This window comes from Amblyomma mixtum, chromosome 1, assembly GCF_055824585.1.
Source record: "Amblyomma mixtum isolate Tamu chromosome 1, ASM5582458v1, whole genome shotgun sequence".
NCBI classification, from domain to species: Eukaryota; Metazoa; Arthropoda; class Arachnida; order Ixodida; family Ixodidae; genus Amblyomma; species Amblyomma mixtum.
In genome coordinates this window covers 170329461-170344250 of record NC_143012.1, presented here as the reverse complement: position 1 = coordinate 170344250, position 14790 = coordinate 170329461, and the positions used below count along the sequence as shown (strand labels likewise).

General features: G+C 49.1%; 1 pseudogene; it reads left to right on the top strand.

The window, feature by feature from the left end:
* Positions 1 to 5516: 5516 nt before the first annotated feature.
* Positions 5517 to 14514, top strand: LOC149369767 (uncharacterized; annotated as a pseudogene).
* The last annotated feature ends 276 nt before the right edge of the window (positions 14515 to 14790 follow it).

Below are 14790 nucleotides of genomic sequence, written 5' to 3'. Positions count from 1 at the left end.
TATAGATCGGTTGCAAGAGAACGCATGGGCTTGGCTGGGTATCATCAGGAGCCTGGAAGTTTCCTCTCCGGGCTACGCATGAACGCGCCGATTACCTGCGATACCACTTGGCCAAGGATGCGGGTAGTGTTAAACTGGAAGACGGTGTAGGGCGGAACACTTTGTCAGAAGTGTGCTATCATCGCTCACCACAGGCGGAGCAGTTGTGCGGGAAACGGGAATTATTTCCAAGTTAGGGTATGTAGATTTCGACGAAGGATGATCATAAAAGAGGGTGAGAGCCTTGAGCGATGGTCGCTAATGGAATCAGGACAACCTCAGAACCCAATCAGCCAAAACACCACGCAGACTTTCGTAGAGAGTACTAGGCAATAAGCCCATACTCACACAGTCATATCAGACGGTACATAAATGCGCAAATATACCCCACCCCCATATATAGCCTTCATAGATTACAAGAAAACATTTCATTCATTCGAAACCTCAGCAACCATACAGGCAGTACAGAACCAGGGGTGGATGCACCGCCATCATTGGCTCCCATAAAGTAGCGAAACCCCATTAAGGAAGGACGTCCGACAGGGTGACATCTCACTGGTGTGGTATTCACCACTTCTTTACAGGAGACTAGGAAGAGTTGAGGATATGAGTTGATTGACATACCTTAGCATTCTGAAATTCACTGATGACATTGCCTTTCTAAGTACCTCAGGTGACAAATTCCAAAGCATGATCTATGACCCAGACAGGCAAGGCAGAACGAAAGGTCTAAATATCGCTAACTCTGCTTGAATACCGGTGCTCGCTACGAGTGTCGGTCCATCAAGGGCACTCACGATTTCACGATTGGATACTCGGGGAAAGCGACAGCCTGACTTCTACGCCGCGCACGTGCTCCTGGCGTTTACAGACGAACTGAAAGCAGCGATCACGGAGATCCGCGGGAGGGTAAGCCGGTGTGAGCGTAAGCAAGGTTTTTGATGTCAGGAGCGCTGCGAGAAACATGGACGGAGAGCTTCGGAAGCCCCTACGGAAGCGGTCTAGACATGAAGGCTGCAAAAGGCGCATACATAGTTATGGCAGCTTCGTACTGACCGCATTAAGAAACTGCGAGCACAGCTTTTCCGGCGCAACGACGTCCCAACAGTGCAGTAGACTGCTTCAGAATTAGCATCCACGGACGCCTCAGAAGAGCTGCCAACACTTCAGTCATGGAACATGTGCCGGCTCCTCCTGGACATCGACGACTTCAAGAGCGAGAAACATGGGCGGGACTCCTTGCTCATCGAGCGTGGAGTATTTGTTATGGTGGGAGCATAAGTACCTGTACGAAATCACCCGTTACAGGGAAGAAGGCCGCGAAATATTGCCGCGAATGTTTGTAGCTTTTGTTTGTTGTTTATTTGTTCATGCTTCAAGAATGCCAGCACGCCGCTTTATCGCTTCGTTTGTGACGCAAGAGGCGCCTAGAATTATCTCGAGTGATCGCATCCAGGCGGTGCCGATTCTACTTTGTGCCAGAATGTTCTAGTAATTTCAAGGAGATGGCTGAGTCGGGCTGGTTGGTTCATGTTGAATGGTACGGCAAAACAGCGCTGACGGACGGGACGGAAGAAGAGACAAACACATGCGCTGAACATACAACCACTCCGACTCAGCCCTCTCCTTGAATTCATTTCCTGTACATCGGGTACTTTCCTTTCCGCCTATTGCCTCCGCTCCTCGGTTGTATGTTCAGCGCATGTGTTTGTCTCTTCTTCCGTCCCGTTTTTTTTTTGGTTTTTTGGAGGGTTTAACGTCCCAAAGCGACTAAGGCTATGAGAGACGCCGTAGTGAAGGGCTCCGGAAATTTCGACCACCTGGGGTTCTTTCACGTGCACTGACATCGCACAGTACACGGGCCTCTAGAATTTCTCCTCCAAAGAAATTCTAGCCGCCGCGGCCGGGATCGAACCCGCGTCTTTTGGGTCAGCAGCCGAGCACCATAGCCACTGAGCCACCGCGGCGGCTCTTCCGTCCCGTCCGTCAGCGCTGTTTTGCCGTACCATTCTAGTAATTTCCGCGCTTCATCTCGAAGGTTCGCTATCAGCTTTAAAATGAGCACAGCCGACAGCGGCGGGCATTCTGTTCGACGACCGCCGAGCACGCTTGTTGCTACGCCGCCGCCGAGTGATTCAGTTCTTTGCGGGCGCAAGTCAGCCTGAATAAAGAGTTTCGTTTCGAAGACATTCTCGCTGTGTTCCTGTTCGCCGGACTGCAGTCACCACTACGTGACACCTGGTGGAGGTGCTAACGGATGTCCCTGTCGACCTCACCCCCTGGGAACCGTCAGAGCAGCCCTAGCCGTCTCGAAGAAGATCACGCGAAAGCCGCAGAAGCCGTCCCCCCCGCAGGCGAAGGGCGAAGCAGCCGTCGTCTCCAGAGGAGTCCACCAGAATTCGGACTGCTACCGGACCGCACGCGAACGAAAAAGGACCCCCCAATTTCGACTTCAGCCATGGCTGCGACACCAACCCCCATTATGTTACATCAGCCCCGACTGCCGCCCACGTTCAACGCTTTACCGGGCGAGGATCCCGAGGAATGGCTGGAACAGTTTGAGCGTGTCGTCGTGTTCAACAGTTGGGACGACCAGACTAAAATGAGCCACGTTTTCTTTGCCTTGGCGGACCAGCGAGAATTTGGTTCGAGAACAACGAAGATTCTCTAGCGATGTGGGAATTATTCAAACGGGAGTTCCAGAAAGGCCTTCACGAGCATCATCAGGAAGGAAAGAGCTAAGCTGTTTCTACAGTCACGTATCAAACACCCGAACGAGTCAGTGACCGCTTATGTAGAAGATATGAGGCGCCTTTTTCGACGAGTCGATCGTGACATGACGGAGGAGAAGAAGGTGGAGCTTTTGATGCGTGGCGCTAAAGAGGCACTTTTCGGCGGTCTGACCCGCAACCCACCGAAGACGGTCGCGGAATTCAACAGTGAAGCAGCCGCCATAGAGAGAACCTTGGAAGCGCGAGCCCGTCATTTTCCTCGACAACACCAAGTGACCTCGACTGCCCTCTCGGATGGCACAGCATTAGGAGGCAGCCTGCCTGATGTTATCCGCGAAATTGTGCAGGAAGAGCTGCGTCGCCTGCTACCATCTTCCTACCAGCCTCATGTAGCGACCCTTGACGAAATCGTACGCGAAGTGCAGCATGCGCTTGGCACCCCGCCATCTGCGCCTCCAGCTGAAGCTCCAATCTTAACCTACGCTGCTGCACTACGCAGTCCTCAGCCCAAACGCGAGAGCCGAAGTCCGCCTGTTCGACGTGAACCAGCTGTCCCCGAACGCCGTCCCCCTGCCCCCGCCCGCCCAGCCTACGAACGACGCCCAAGCAGCAGGAAGTGCGACGCTTGGGGGACTTCCAACAACCGTCCTCTGGGCTTCCATTGCGGCGAAGCAGGTCATGTACTTCGCCACTGCCCGTACAGACGCATCGGCCTGCGTGGTTTCGCCATCGACGCCCCATGACCATTCCCCGGCCAGTTACCACGGGAAATCGACGACTACCTGCAAAGGGGGGAGTACAGTCGCGGGTAAAAAAGATTAGCACACACGACGGAACACCGGAGCGCCGGAATGACAACACGTGGCGCTGCGGGTGGCGAAGAGGCTGATAACGAGAGTGCCGGGCCGTTCCCATTCTACAGTGTTAGGGGGGTTCAGCGGACTGCCACGGACAGCAAAATTACTGGCTAAAAGCAGCGCTGTCATCTATTGTTCCCGCGAGTTCCTTTTGACAAACCATCGCGGACATAAAAAAAGGTAATAATAAGAGGCCATCTTTGCTTATGATAACCGAGCCAAAATAAATGCCGCAAGCACAGTCACGTAGGGTCGGCACTTCAACGCTCGGGCGGTGCACGCTTGATAACGCTTACTTCATGCCGTCCCCCCCTACGCTGCAAACATGAAAACGGCCCGTTAGGCAGGTCTGCGTACCGCAGCGCCGCGTGGTGAGATATACAAATTCTGATCCCCAATGATCTGTGATAATATTTTTTGCTCGCGACTGTAGGTGTCGTCAAGTCGTCTTTCCCGCTCGCCGTCGCCGTCCTCCGCACGTTTTGTATCACCGAGCCGCAGCTACGCCGCGGCTGTCCGAGGAAGGTCCCCTAGCCAACGTAGGGGAACTAAACAAAGCAACCTGTGGAGGTCAGGTTGCTTGCCGAGGAAACGACGAGGATACTCCAGCGACCACGCCATATGAAGACGTCGCACCCACTATGCCGACGGGGCATACAATGACAACCTCGGCCACGACGCGAACCACCTTCAAAACGACACCGCCATCAGGAAAAGCTTCGACCACACGCCCCACCCACAATTCACATATCCGACGAAGCCGTGACCCGACGCCGAAGACGACGTGCAACGCCGGAGCCAGGACATCCGACTTAAAAGTGGTTATCGACGACCGGAAAGTCACCGCTCTAGTCGACACGGGAGCCGATTATTCGGTGATGAATGGACAATCCCCTGCTCAGCTGACGAAAGTAACGACCGCTTGGGACGGCCCACAAATTCGCACAGCAGGGGGCCATCTCATTTACGCCATCAGGACGATGCACAGCGCGAGTGACTATCAAGGGACATACCTATCCCGCGACCTTCGTAATGATACGGCAATGTTCCCGCGAAGTGATATTGGGCATGGATTTCCTTAATGAGCATCAAGCGATCATCGACCTGCGATCCAAGATGATCACAGTTTCCACGGACGAGGCCATCCAGCGCCTCCTTTATACAGCGCCTCCTTTATAGAGGAGGCGCTGGGCCATCCCATCGATGAGAACTCCGGAACATCACGTTGCGCTTAGTGTCCTGGAGGAACAAGTGACTGTCCCACCTCGCTCAAGCGTCATCATCACCGTAGGCGCCACGGCAGCGATTAACACTGAAGCCATTATTGAGGGGAACATGCAGTTGCTCCTCGACCGAGGAATCAGCATCGCAAGAGGCATCGCACATTTCCGCAAAGGACAAGCCGAAGTACTGCTCACTTTGCCGTACCATTCTAGTAATTTCCGCGCTTCATCTCGAAGGTTCGCTATCAGCTTTAAAATGAGCACAGCCGACAGCGGCGGGCATTCTGTTCGACGACCGCCGAGCACGCTTGTTGCTACGCCGCCGCCGAGTGATTCAGTTCTTTGCGGGCGCAAGTCAGCCCGAATAAAGAGTTTCATTTCGAAGACATTTTCGCTGTGTTCTTGTTCGCCGGGCTGCAGTCACCAGTACGTGACAATATTTTGCCTCTAAGAAACGTGGGTCACCGCTAGCCACACGATAGGTTGTGTTCTGTTAAGAAAATCAAGTCATGCGGCGCGTACTTGCGCGGCTTCACAACGGGGCTCAAGCAGCCGTCAGGAAAAGGGCAGCTACTGATCGTGACTCACATCGGTGTGAGGACGGATTTGTTGATGGTTGCCTGGACGTGTTCTTGAGAAAGAAAACATGCGACTACCACGATGAGATGGACGGCGACCGTTTCGAGACATGGTTTAGCTCTATCCTCGATAAGCTGCCACCGCGAAGCGTCATCGTCATGGACAATGCGTCCTACCATTCCAGACGTATGGAGAACATCCCATCACTTTCGTGACGGAAGGCAGACATCCAAGGCTGGGTGGACTCGAACGCTATACGTGCCACATAAAGCAGCAGCTGCTTGACAATGTGGCCACCGTGAAGACTAAGTTATAAAGCACCGGGTTGATACAGCTGCTGAAAGTGCTGGGTGAGCTGTCCTCAGGCAGCTTCCTTACCAGTGTGAATTTAACTCTACAGAACTTATTTGGGCGGAGATTAAGAATGAAGTCGAAGCGCTGAACATCACATTCAAGACCAGGAATATGTCGGCTCTTCTTCTGCTTGCGGAAGTACAGAAGGACACGGCAGAAAACTGGACCAACGCTATGCGGCATGTGAAGGACATCAATATACATTTGAGGGAGAACCGTGGGTTTAGCGAGAAGCTGGAGCAAATCATCATCAGCGTGGGAAGTGATAACAGCACTTCTGAGACTGAGCTCTCTGGTATTGAGCCGTTTCGGTGAGTTAAGTAACGTCACGAGTGGCGGGTCATATGCCTTTATCACCATAATGTACGATCTTGCTTCAATGCGCCCACTTCTGCATCTGAATGCAACCACTGTCACTGCTCACCTCAACCACACAACGGCTGATGCACTCTCACTGCTTCTCCACTGTGCCCGGCTCCTACATGTCATACTGCCAGCACCTCAACAGAAAGCACCCTGAGTTTATGAAGGACGCCTAAGTTAAAGAACCACGCAGCGGCAGTGACCAGGTAACGTCATTGAATACCCGCGTGAACGAATGCCCGTCACGTGACTACATCGAGGCTGCGTATGAGGAGACTTGGCAAGCAAATGGGCATCCGCTAAACGACGACAGCCCTCAATATAAGCTTGACCAAGTCAAGCGCCATTCGATTCTCCTTTTCTTGAAGACGCGCTGTTTACTGTGGAGTGTTGCGCATGATATATCTGATGATATTAAGGTGCTTGTGCAATTTCTGTTATCTGCAGTTCTGCGGCGCACTTTGGAGGCTGGACAGAATGGCAGCACGAGTCTGTGCGGTGAAATGCAAACTTCGGGCGTTGGCAATGTCGATCACAAGTGGGCCGACCTTCAAAGTGATCATGCCGTTTCGGCATACGTGGAGAGAAGGCTTCGTTATGTTCAGGCAGAGGAATTTAAAATTTCAGGCGAAACTAACTCGAGAGTCCATGGTGTGTGCTTTTTACATACTGTTGTAACGCTCATTTAAAGTTATGCTGTCGTCTGATGAAGCAGTTGAAGCAGTTTCGCACCAGGCAGGAAATGATTCCTGCCAAAAGCTTCAGGATTGTTCAAATGCTACTTTTGTCAAAGAGCGTGCTTCATTCAAAGAAGGCGCAGCGAAATCAGCATTCCTGCCGTTGTATAGCGACGAACTGAAAATTTCCAGTCCTCTCAGCTCGGCTGCCAGATCGCGCAAAATATTGCCAGCGAATTTTTCAATCCTGAATCTCCACCCAAAATGGACGAGCAAATTCAGCTCTTTTCACCTGCTACTTCTTGCCAAAGAGACCGATGTGCAAAGATTGGGCATGTGTCAAATAATCGCTTCGCTACGGCATGACAGAGCGTCCTTACTAGGAGGGCTTAACATTTCTTTTCGGCTGTTCTCAGATAGCACTTCCTGTTTTTGTGGTCGGTTTTGCCGGAGAAAACCTGTCACTACACAAGATAGGGTGGTTCCGCGTTTTGAAAACCACATGGTCTGCAGATTTTGCCGTGCTCGCAAAAAAAAAAGTTGAACACAGTGCTGTCAGAAGCGGATGTAATTGTGCGAACAGCAGCTGCACACAGCCGCCACTTCGCGGCTGTAAAGCTTGACAGGAACAATGCGCAATTGGATGTCGTTAATGAGGAGTCTTCCCTCCTGAAAAATCTTGTTGACGACACACAATTGCTTCCCTATTGTATGCACGATACTCTGAAGGGAGGAATGGAATTCGTGGTTAAATATGTACTCCATACACGGCTTATTTTCTTCTAGTGTATTAAAGCCCGAGCAGATGAAGAACGTTACTAACCATAGTTTCGAACAGAAGGATAAGAGAAATCGCCCAGTAGCACTGAGCAATTCTCGCAAGGGCACTGTGCTCAAAGGCACAGAAAGCCAGAGCAGTGCTTATTTCGTCTACTGCCGTAGTTTTTCGCCAACGTAGTGCCAGAAGGCAACCCTGACTGGGAGATATATCTTCAGTTCCGGGAGATAGTGAACATAGTGTTAGCAGAGGAAATTCCTGAAGACTGCTGCAGCTATCTGAAGGTCCAAATTTCTTGTTCTTTAAAGAATTCTGAAGCCGTACACATCATTCCCAAGATTCACTACCTAGTTTACTACACTACGTTCATTTCATTGTTCTGTTCTCTACGCCGGTAGCATGCTTACTTGAGGGCTATGGCCACGCGCTGCACTAACTTCAGGAACATCTGTTGCGCCTTGTGCGGAAGGCATCAGCTGCGAGCATACTACGGACAACAGCGATTGTCGTCAGTGACTGAGCATTGCTCGTCCGTCCCTTGTGAAGCCAGACAATGTACCAGAGTTCGTGCGCATTGAACTTGGAATCACAGATCAGGAAGGGAAACAGTTCTGTGCGGCACATGCCAGCGTCGGCGCTTGCTCTTACAGGTGTGCAGACGTTATTCACATAGGCTGGAGAAATGAAGCGCCTTTCATTGCAAAAGTGAGAAGGCTGATGATTTTCTGAAATTGCGTTTTTTACTTTAGGAGCATTGTAGTAAGCTCATTATACAAGCTTAACTGCAGCGCTTGCGAGCGTACGTTTACGCTCTAGGGTTGAGCACAAGCTTATTTTGAGTGGGCGCAAGCATGCACCACAAAGTGAAGCATATGTTCGCACTTTCATGACCTAAGCGTTAGTCTGTCTGAGGAAGGCTAACGTTAGTCATTAAAGGCTTGTACTTACACTTGACCAAACGGAATATCAGCCCGATTACAGCCAAACCATTACACTGTACGCAGTTAGACCCCTGACGAAGGTGTAACCATACACTATAAGGGGCTCGCCATGGCTTCAGCGGATTTAACCCCTTAAAGAACTAAGATAATATCACGCAATTTTAAGCGTACGCTTTTTCTTTGCGCATGTCTGCGTGCGCTATGCTAAATCTCCCTCTCCCCGGACTGTCCATAGACAAGTGAATGTGCCACTTATTTTTCCTATATTCGACATACACATGTCACAAGCTCCCCCAGCTACAACTAGGAGTTGGCCCTAGACATTTACAACTACTTTCTATAGCAGAAGCAAGCAGTGGCTTACACATGTGCAGGAGCTCCTAGGTGTGCAGCGTCACGAGCTCCTACATCTTCGTCAAACGTGTTGTCTCTCACTCCACGCTGTTGTGGAACGGCTGCTTGAACAATACCGCGCTTTCATTGCATTTCACGAGAACCGCAACCACGAGGATCGACTTCCAGCTGCTGACTGCACGCTCTACAAAGCTCAATCTCCACTTTCTTGACCATGCTCCGCTTTTCGGCCCCCTGAACAAGGAGACACAAGGCGAACAGACTGGACTTCACAAGCTTCAGGGCTCGATATCAGCGGCTTTGAAGACGAGAGTGGAAGCGACAACACAAATATTAACCATATTCACACTGGAAAACGTCCAGGTGGAAGGATTGGAGGCAGTCGACCTGAAAATTGTTATCGAGAATTGGATTGTTTCTACTGCTTCACCTGTGACCTCATTCCCTTCTCTGGAAGCAGAAATGGTTTGGTTTGGTTTATTGGGGTTTAACGTCCCAAAGCGACTGATGCTATGAGAGACGCCGTAGTGAAGGGCTCCGGAAATTTCGACCACCTGGGGTTCTTTAACGTGCACTGACATCGCACAGCACATGGGCCTCTAGAATTTCGCCTTAAAGAAATTCAGCCGCCGCGGCCGGGATCGAACCCGCGTCTTTCGGGTCAGCAGCCGCGTGCCGTAACCACTGAGCCACCGCGGCGGGGGGGAAGCAGAAATGTACACCAATAAATATAATGCGGAAAGGAGGGTGCTCCGCAACAAATAAATGGACCTGCGGGCAGATGTGAGCGTTCAAGGCTTTTGGAAACCAACGGGAGACGCCAGGCACGGGGCCGGTAGCCCAGAGTTCCCTATGGTGAGCTACTTTGTTTTCAGGCTTCACTGTTCCCCGGACCCCAGTGCAACAGTGCATAGTTTTCTCTCAGATAAACCTGATGGAAACTATTCAGCAGAAAAGGGAAGGGAAAAGAAGGGCGCGTTTTGACAGAGATGACGATAGCAAACAATCACCGAAAACGAGGAGCATATGGGGTGCTTTTTTTCCTTTAACATGTGGTGCTCACCATTGGGAGATGAATTGCATATTTTTTTAATAGGTCATTAGAGAATAGAAGGAAAACAACCAAATGCCGCCGGTGGGATCGGAACCCTTGACCTCCGAATTCCGCGCCCGGTACTCTACCAGCTGAGGTACTGCGACGGGTGTCTCATCTTTTTGGGGAGGTATTTATTATTGTTTTATCTTTATTTTACTATTTCCATTTCGTTTTCCACTGTCTCCCAAGCTCATTTTGCATACAGCCATGACCTTCAATAACGGGATAAATAGAAATTTCGCTCTAAAAAAGTTCTAGAGTCCTTGCTTCCATAGCTTTGTCTTATCATTCCAATTGCACAGGCTGGTGTGTCTCTTGCTCAAAATATGTGTTTGTTATGTTTCGTGTGCTCTTCTTGGTTCTTTTATTGCTGTTTACTACATGCCCTAACCTCACTAGGAAGCTGCAACCTATGACAGAGGACCAAAAGAAATGAAAATAAATATTTAAAAAATGAAGCGTTATAGAATATGGCTTGGTACGGTAAAGTACTCACTGTGCATTAAGCATTGGCTGCTCTTTCTATGCATTCATTTTTTTTTGCTCTGCCGAATTTTTTTTCCCATCGGCACCTAGTTTGTGACATTGCAAGAATCCACTTGTGACAAACACTTGCATTCTCTGCCACGACATGTTAGCAGTGGGAAGTCATGAGAGCAGGAAAGAAAATTGGTGGGAGCATGTGGAAAAATTCTCAGAACTGGATTTGAGGCCTTCTGAGAGCTGTTGCATTGAGAACAACTAGTTTACAGACGCATTATTAGTGCACGTGGAATCTCGAACATTACTTCAGATCTGCAAGGGATGGAGCAGTTGTAGGCAGAAGTACCTTTGCGTTTAACAGGGCCTTGCAGTGGTACTCAGTGGCAGTTTAGAAGACTTATAGAGAGCAGGTTGCTGACGCCCAGTATTGCCTCTGTCTTGTTGCTATCGTTGACACTATGCGGTCTAACTGCTTTAGGAAGCCTCGTCATTTGAAAACTTTGTCCATTTCAGCGGTCCTGCTGAAAGTTATCCGGCTGCTGCTGGAGATCCGCAAACAGCAGCGGGATATCATTCAAAGACTGATTGACCGCGATCGCTGCCAGAGGCCAGTCACGCCGGAGCCAGTGAATGCTGAGGGAGCGAGCGCAGTGGCATAGCCACGATGCCCCTCGCTCCCAGCATGCACTTTGGAGGAGCTGCAGGCAGCGGAAGCTGCCGTCCAAGATGACGGCGTGGCGGCTGTTCTGGTAATTTGATGTGCCATTCAAGTCTCAGTGACTTTCAAAGCTGAATGCTCGCCAAATTATTGCTTGCCAGGTATTAAGGAATTAGGTGTTAAGAAATTCAGGTATTAAGAAATCTAAACATCAACAGTAGATGGATGCCATTTGTGAATAATGCCGTTAAGGCTCCCTGGTTATGTGCTCTGAATGGAAGGAATCCTGAAAACACCACACAAATGGGTAACTTTCGCATTGTTCATTTACTGTTTCAATGCAGCTGGAAATTCCTGTAATCGGGGCACATTAAATGGTAAAATGTTGCGTGCGTACTCAATGCTCTTGGCATTAGTCTGTAAGGTACAACAAGGAAGAAAATACACGTGCAGGGTCAAACTTTGTTTTAATTCTCATGCTTTTCTGTGCTGTACTGTGCTACCCACTGTGGCTCAGGGCTTCTATTGTGTAAAACGCGCTTATAACAATATTGAAGTGCCAAGATAACACGGCTAACACAGATAATTGTAAAACTGGGCTATGCCAAGAAAAGAATATACTTGATCTGGAGATCCGATCTGAGCACCGATCTGAGCACTGCTTAAACCGATATTCGGGCCACACTACTGGAGGAAAAAAAGAACAAGAGACATAAATGGCAACGCGCTGCTCTGATTAGCCAGACATACTTAACTGCACCTTGCATGTGGTGACACCACGGTTGCGTGTCAGCCTCTGCATCATTGGCTTCAGGAGCAGTTCTTGACTGCAAATCAGCGGAGCTTGCTGGACCGAGTGATTGGTGCGGCAGACATAAGTCACACAGGAGGTCACACAATTACATTCTGTGAAAGAATTGACATTAAAGTGTGGTGTTTTGTTCGAAATAACCATGAATTTGTTTACTTCCAGCGTAAGCACCTTCTCCACTTAGGCGGGAAAAGTTTGAAAGAGGTGGCCGCCAATATAATGAGCGCCATCATGGGCGTGGAGGTGCAGCGGCTATGTAGCATTCACGGGAAAAAGACGAAGAAGCCATTCATTGGCTTGAGGATTTGCAGAGTGGCAAGAAGTAATTTTATTTTTAATTGCTATAGTATTTGATTTTGAAAGGTTTATTTCTAATCACAGAAGTGGTTTTGCTATACTATTTACCTGCCTTTGTTTGTTGGCACTCTGTGAACAAGGAACCCGTAGCGGTTCCGAAATGTCAACTAACGCCCTTTTTGACGTGGTCAGTGACCCAAGTTTAGATTCTACTAAACTGGCAACACGCACTGGCAACACGCGTGCACTGACAGAATGAGTATGTGTATGACACACGTGGCCAATGCAGCACACCACGCAGGCCTATGCAGCAGACTGGGTATTTAGCTGCGAGGGTGCACTCAGAAAAGCTACTCTTTGTTGCTACGGCATGCAAGCATCCTTACACAGCTGGCATCTTGCGAGTGCGTAGTCGCATGCTCTTAAAACTTGCGACGTGCAGGCTCTGCACGTTTGCTGTTGCTCTGTAAGCTTTCGGCTGATGCAGTTGTAGCATTTTCGTGCTTTTGTTTCTTTAAGGTTGGACTTCAGTCAGCACTTTCAATTATTATAACCTATAATGCGCTGTGACAGCATTGTTATAAACAGTCCATTTGTTTCCATATAGAACACATGATGAAGCTGACAATGCTGCAGTTGTATATTGTTATGTCCGATGTATTGTTCTACTGGCATCACTAAAAGTGGTTCAACTACCGCTTTCGAAAGATAGCTTCACTGCCAACTGTATTTAGCTAGTCATAGAGCCATAGTGTGTACGAGGATTGGTTACACGTTCGTTCAAAGCGTTCAGCCTCATAAAAGTTGATAATGTTATTCAGGCTAGTTTCATTATTTTAAGTCATGCCCCAACTAGCTAGTTGAAAATATGTAAGGAAGGTTGCTCGTGCAGCATTACTCATGTGTATGGAGTCGCAAATATTCCTGTAATATTCAAGGGTTTTGTTTTCAGGGTAGTGGCTCTGGAGGCGAAATGAATCCTGCTCATAATTGTCTACGAAGAAGCTAAGATAATAATAAGACTGCTGAGTGGTGCAGCATTATAGAGCAGTGAGCACCTTTTCTAAGGGGTCAAAACATCTTTGGTATTTGCATGAACAAAAAAAAAAGACTGAGGTCTGCACTTCATGCTCGAATAGTAAAGGTTTCATATCGAAAGTGATATATTCTGCTTTGGGTATAAGCATTTAAACAGGAGGTCACACAAGTACATTCTGTGAAAGAACTGACATTAAAGTGTGGTGTTTTGTTCGAAATAACCATGAATTTGCTTACTTGCAGCGGAAGCAGCTTGTCCACTTACGCGGGAAAAGTTTAAAAGAGGTGGCCGCCAGTATAATGAGCGCCATCATGGGCGTGGAGGTGCAGCGGCTTATAGCATGCACGGGAGAAAGGGGAAGAAGCGATTCATTGGATTGAGGATTTGCACGGTGGCAACAGGTGCCCACGAATGTGATGAGTGCTATCATGGGTGTTGAGGTACAGCGGTTATATAGTATGCACGGGAGGAAGGGCAAGAAGCCATTTATTGGCTTGAGGATCTGCAGGGTGGCAACAGGTAAATTTTATTTTTAATTGCTCTAGTATTTGAGTTTGAAACGTTTATTCTAATCACAGAACTTGTTTTGCTACACTATTTACCTGCCCTTGTTTGTTGGCACTCTGCCATCATTTTGTGTATATGATGAATATGCTGTTACTGTAATTGTCTGATTACTTTGGGTTGTGGTCTTACATAAAGCTCAAGAAAGAGCAAGCCTGCACACCAGTGGGGTCTGCTTCTCTTCGTGTTGTCAGTTATCTAGCAGATGTAAACGGCCTGTACAACAGGCAAAGTAATTTTTCGACAATGTCATGACAGTAGCTAAGTGTTGGTGGAGAAGGCTAGCTTCATCGAGGGGCATTTATGCTGTACAATTTGACTGCAAGACCCAGTATGTGTGGTAGCATGTGTACTTCCCCTTTTCTGTTTGTCAGACAGTGAACTTGATTTTCATGTGCTGTTGTACGGCATTTTTTTCCCTTGATTACACACTTGCCTTGTGCAGATGCCATATGCGAGAAGCAGGGGGTCTACCTGAAAGTGGCTCAGGGATTCATTCAGAGGTGGCTGCCAGGAGCCTGCGATGGCGGAGGTGGCAGAAAAAGGCGATATGCTGAAGAATTTCAGCCGGCCAACCCACTCATCTTGGCCCCAGCTGTTAATCCCTGGGCTGAGTTAGCCCCCTGCCTGGTGACCCCGCCCCCCATGGCCCTGACCGCCTGCACATAGACCCTCCCTTCTGCTGTTCCTGCCACCTCCCATGCACCCTCCCCCTCCTCGGCCTATGCCACCTCTTAGCCTACGGATACCTTCCCGCGTGACCTCTATACTACTACAAGCCTCCCCCTGCCCTTTCTGAGCGTCTCAAATAAAGTTTTTCTTTTATATTTCGGTTCCCTTTTTTTGCCTTCTGCTGGCTGCTTATGTGTCAAGAGTTACTTATAGCAACTGCAGCTGCCGGAGAACAAGAAAAGTTAGTCTGCATTGTTGACGTCCACTACACGT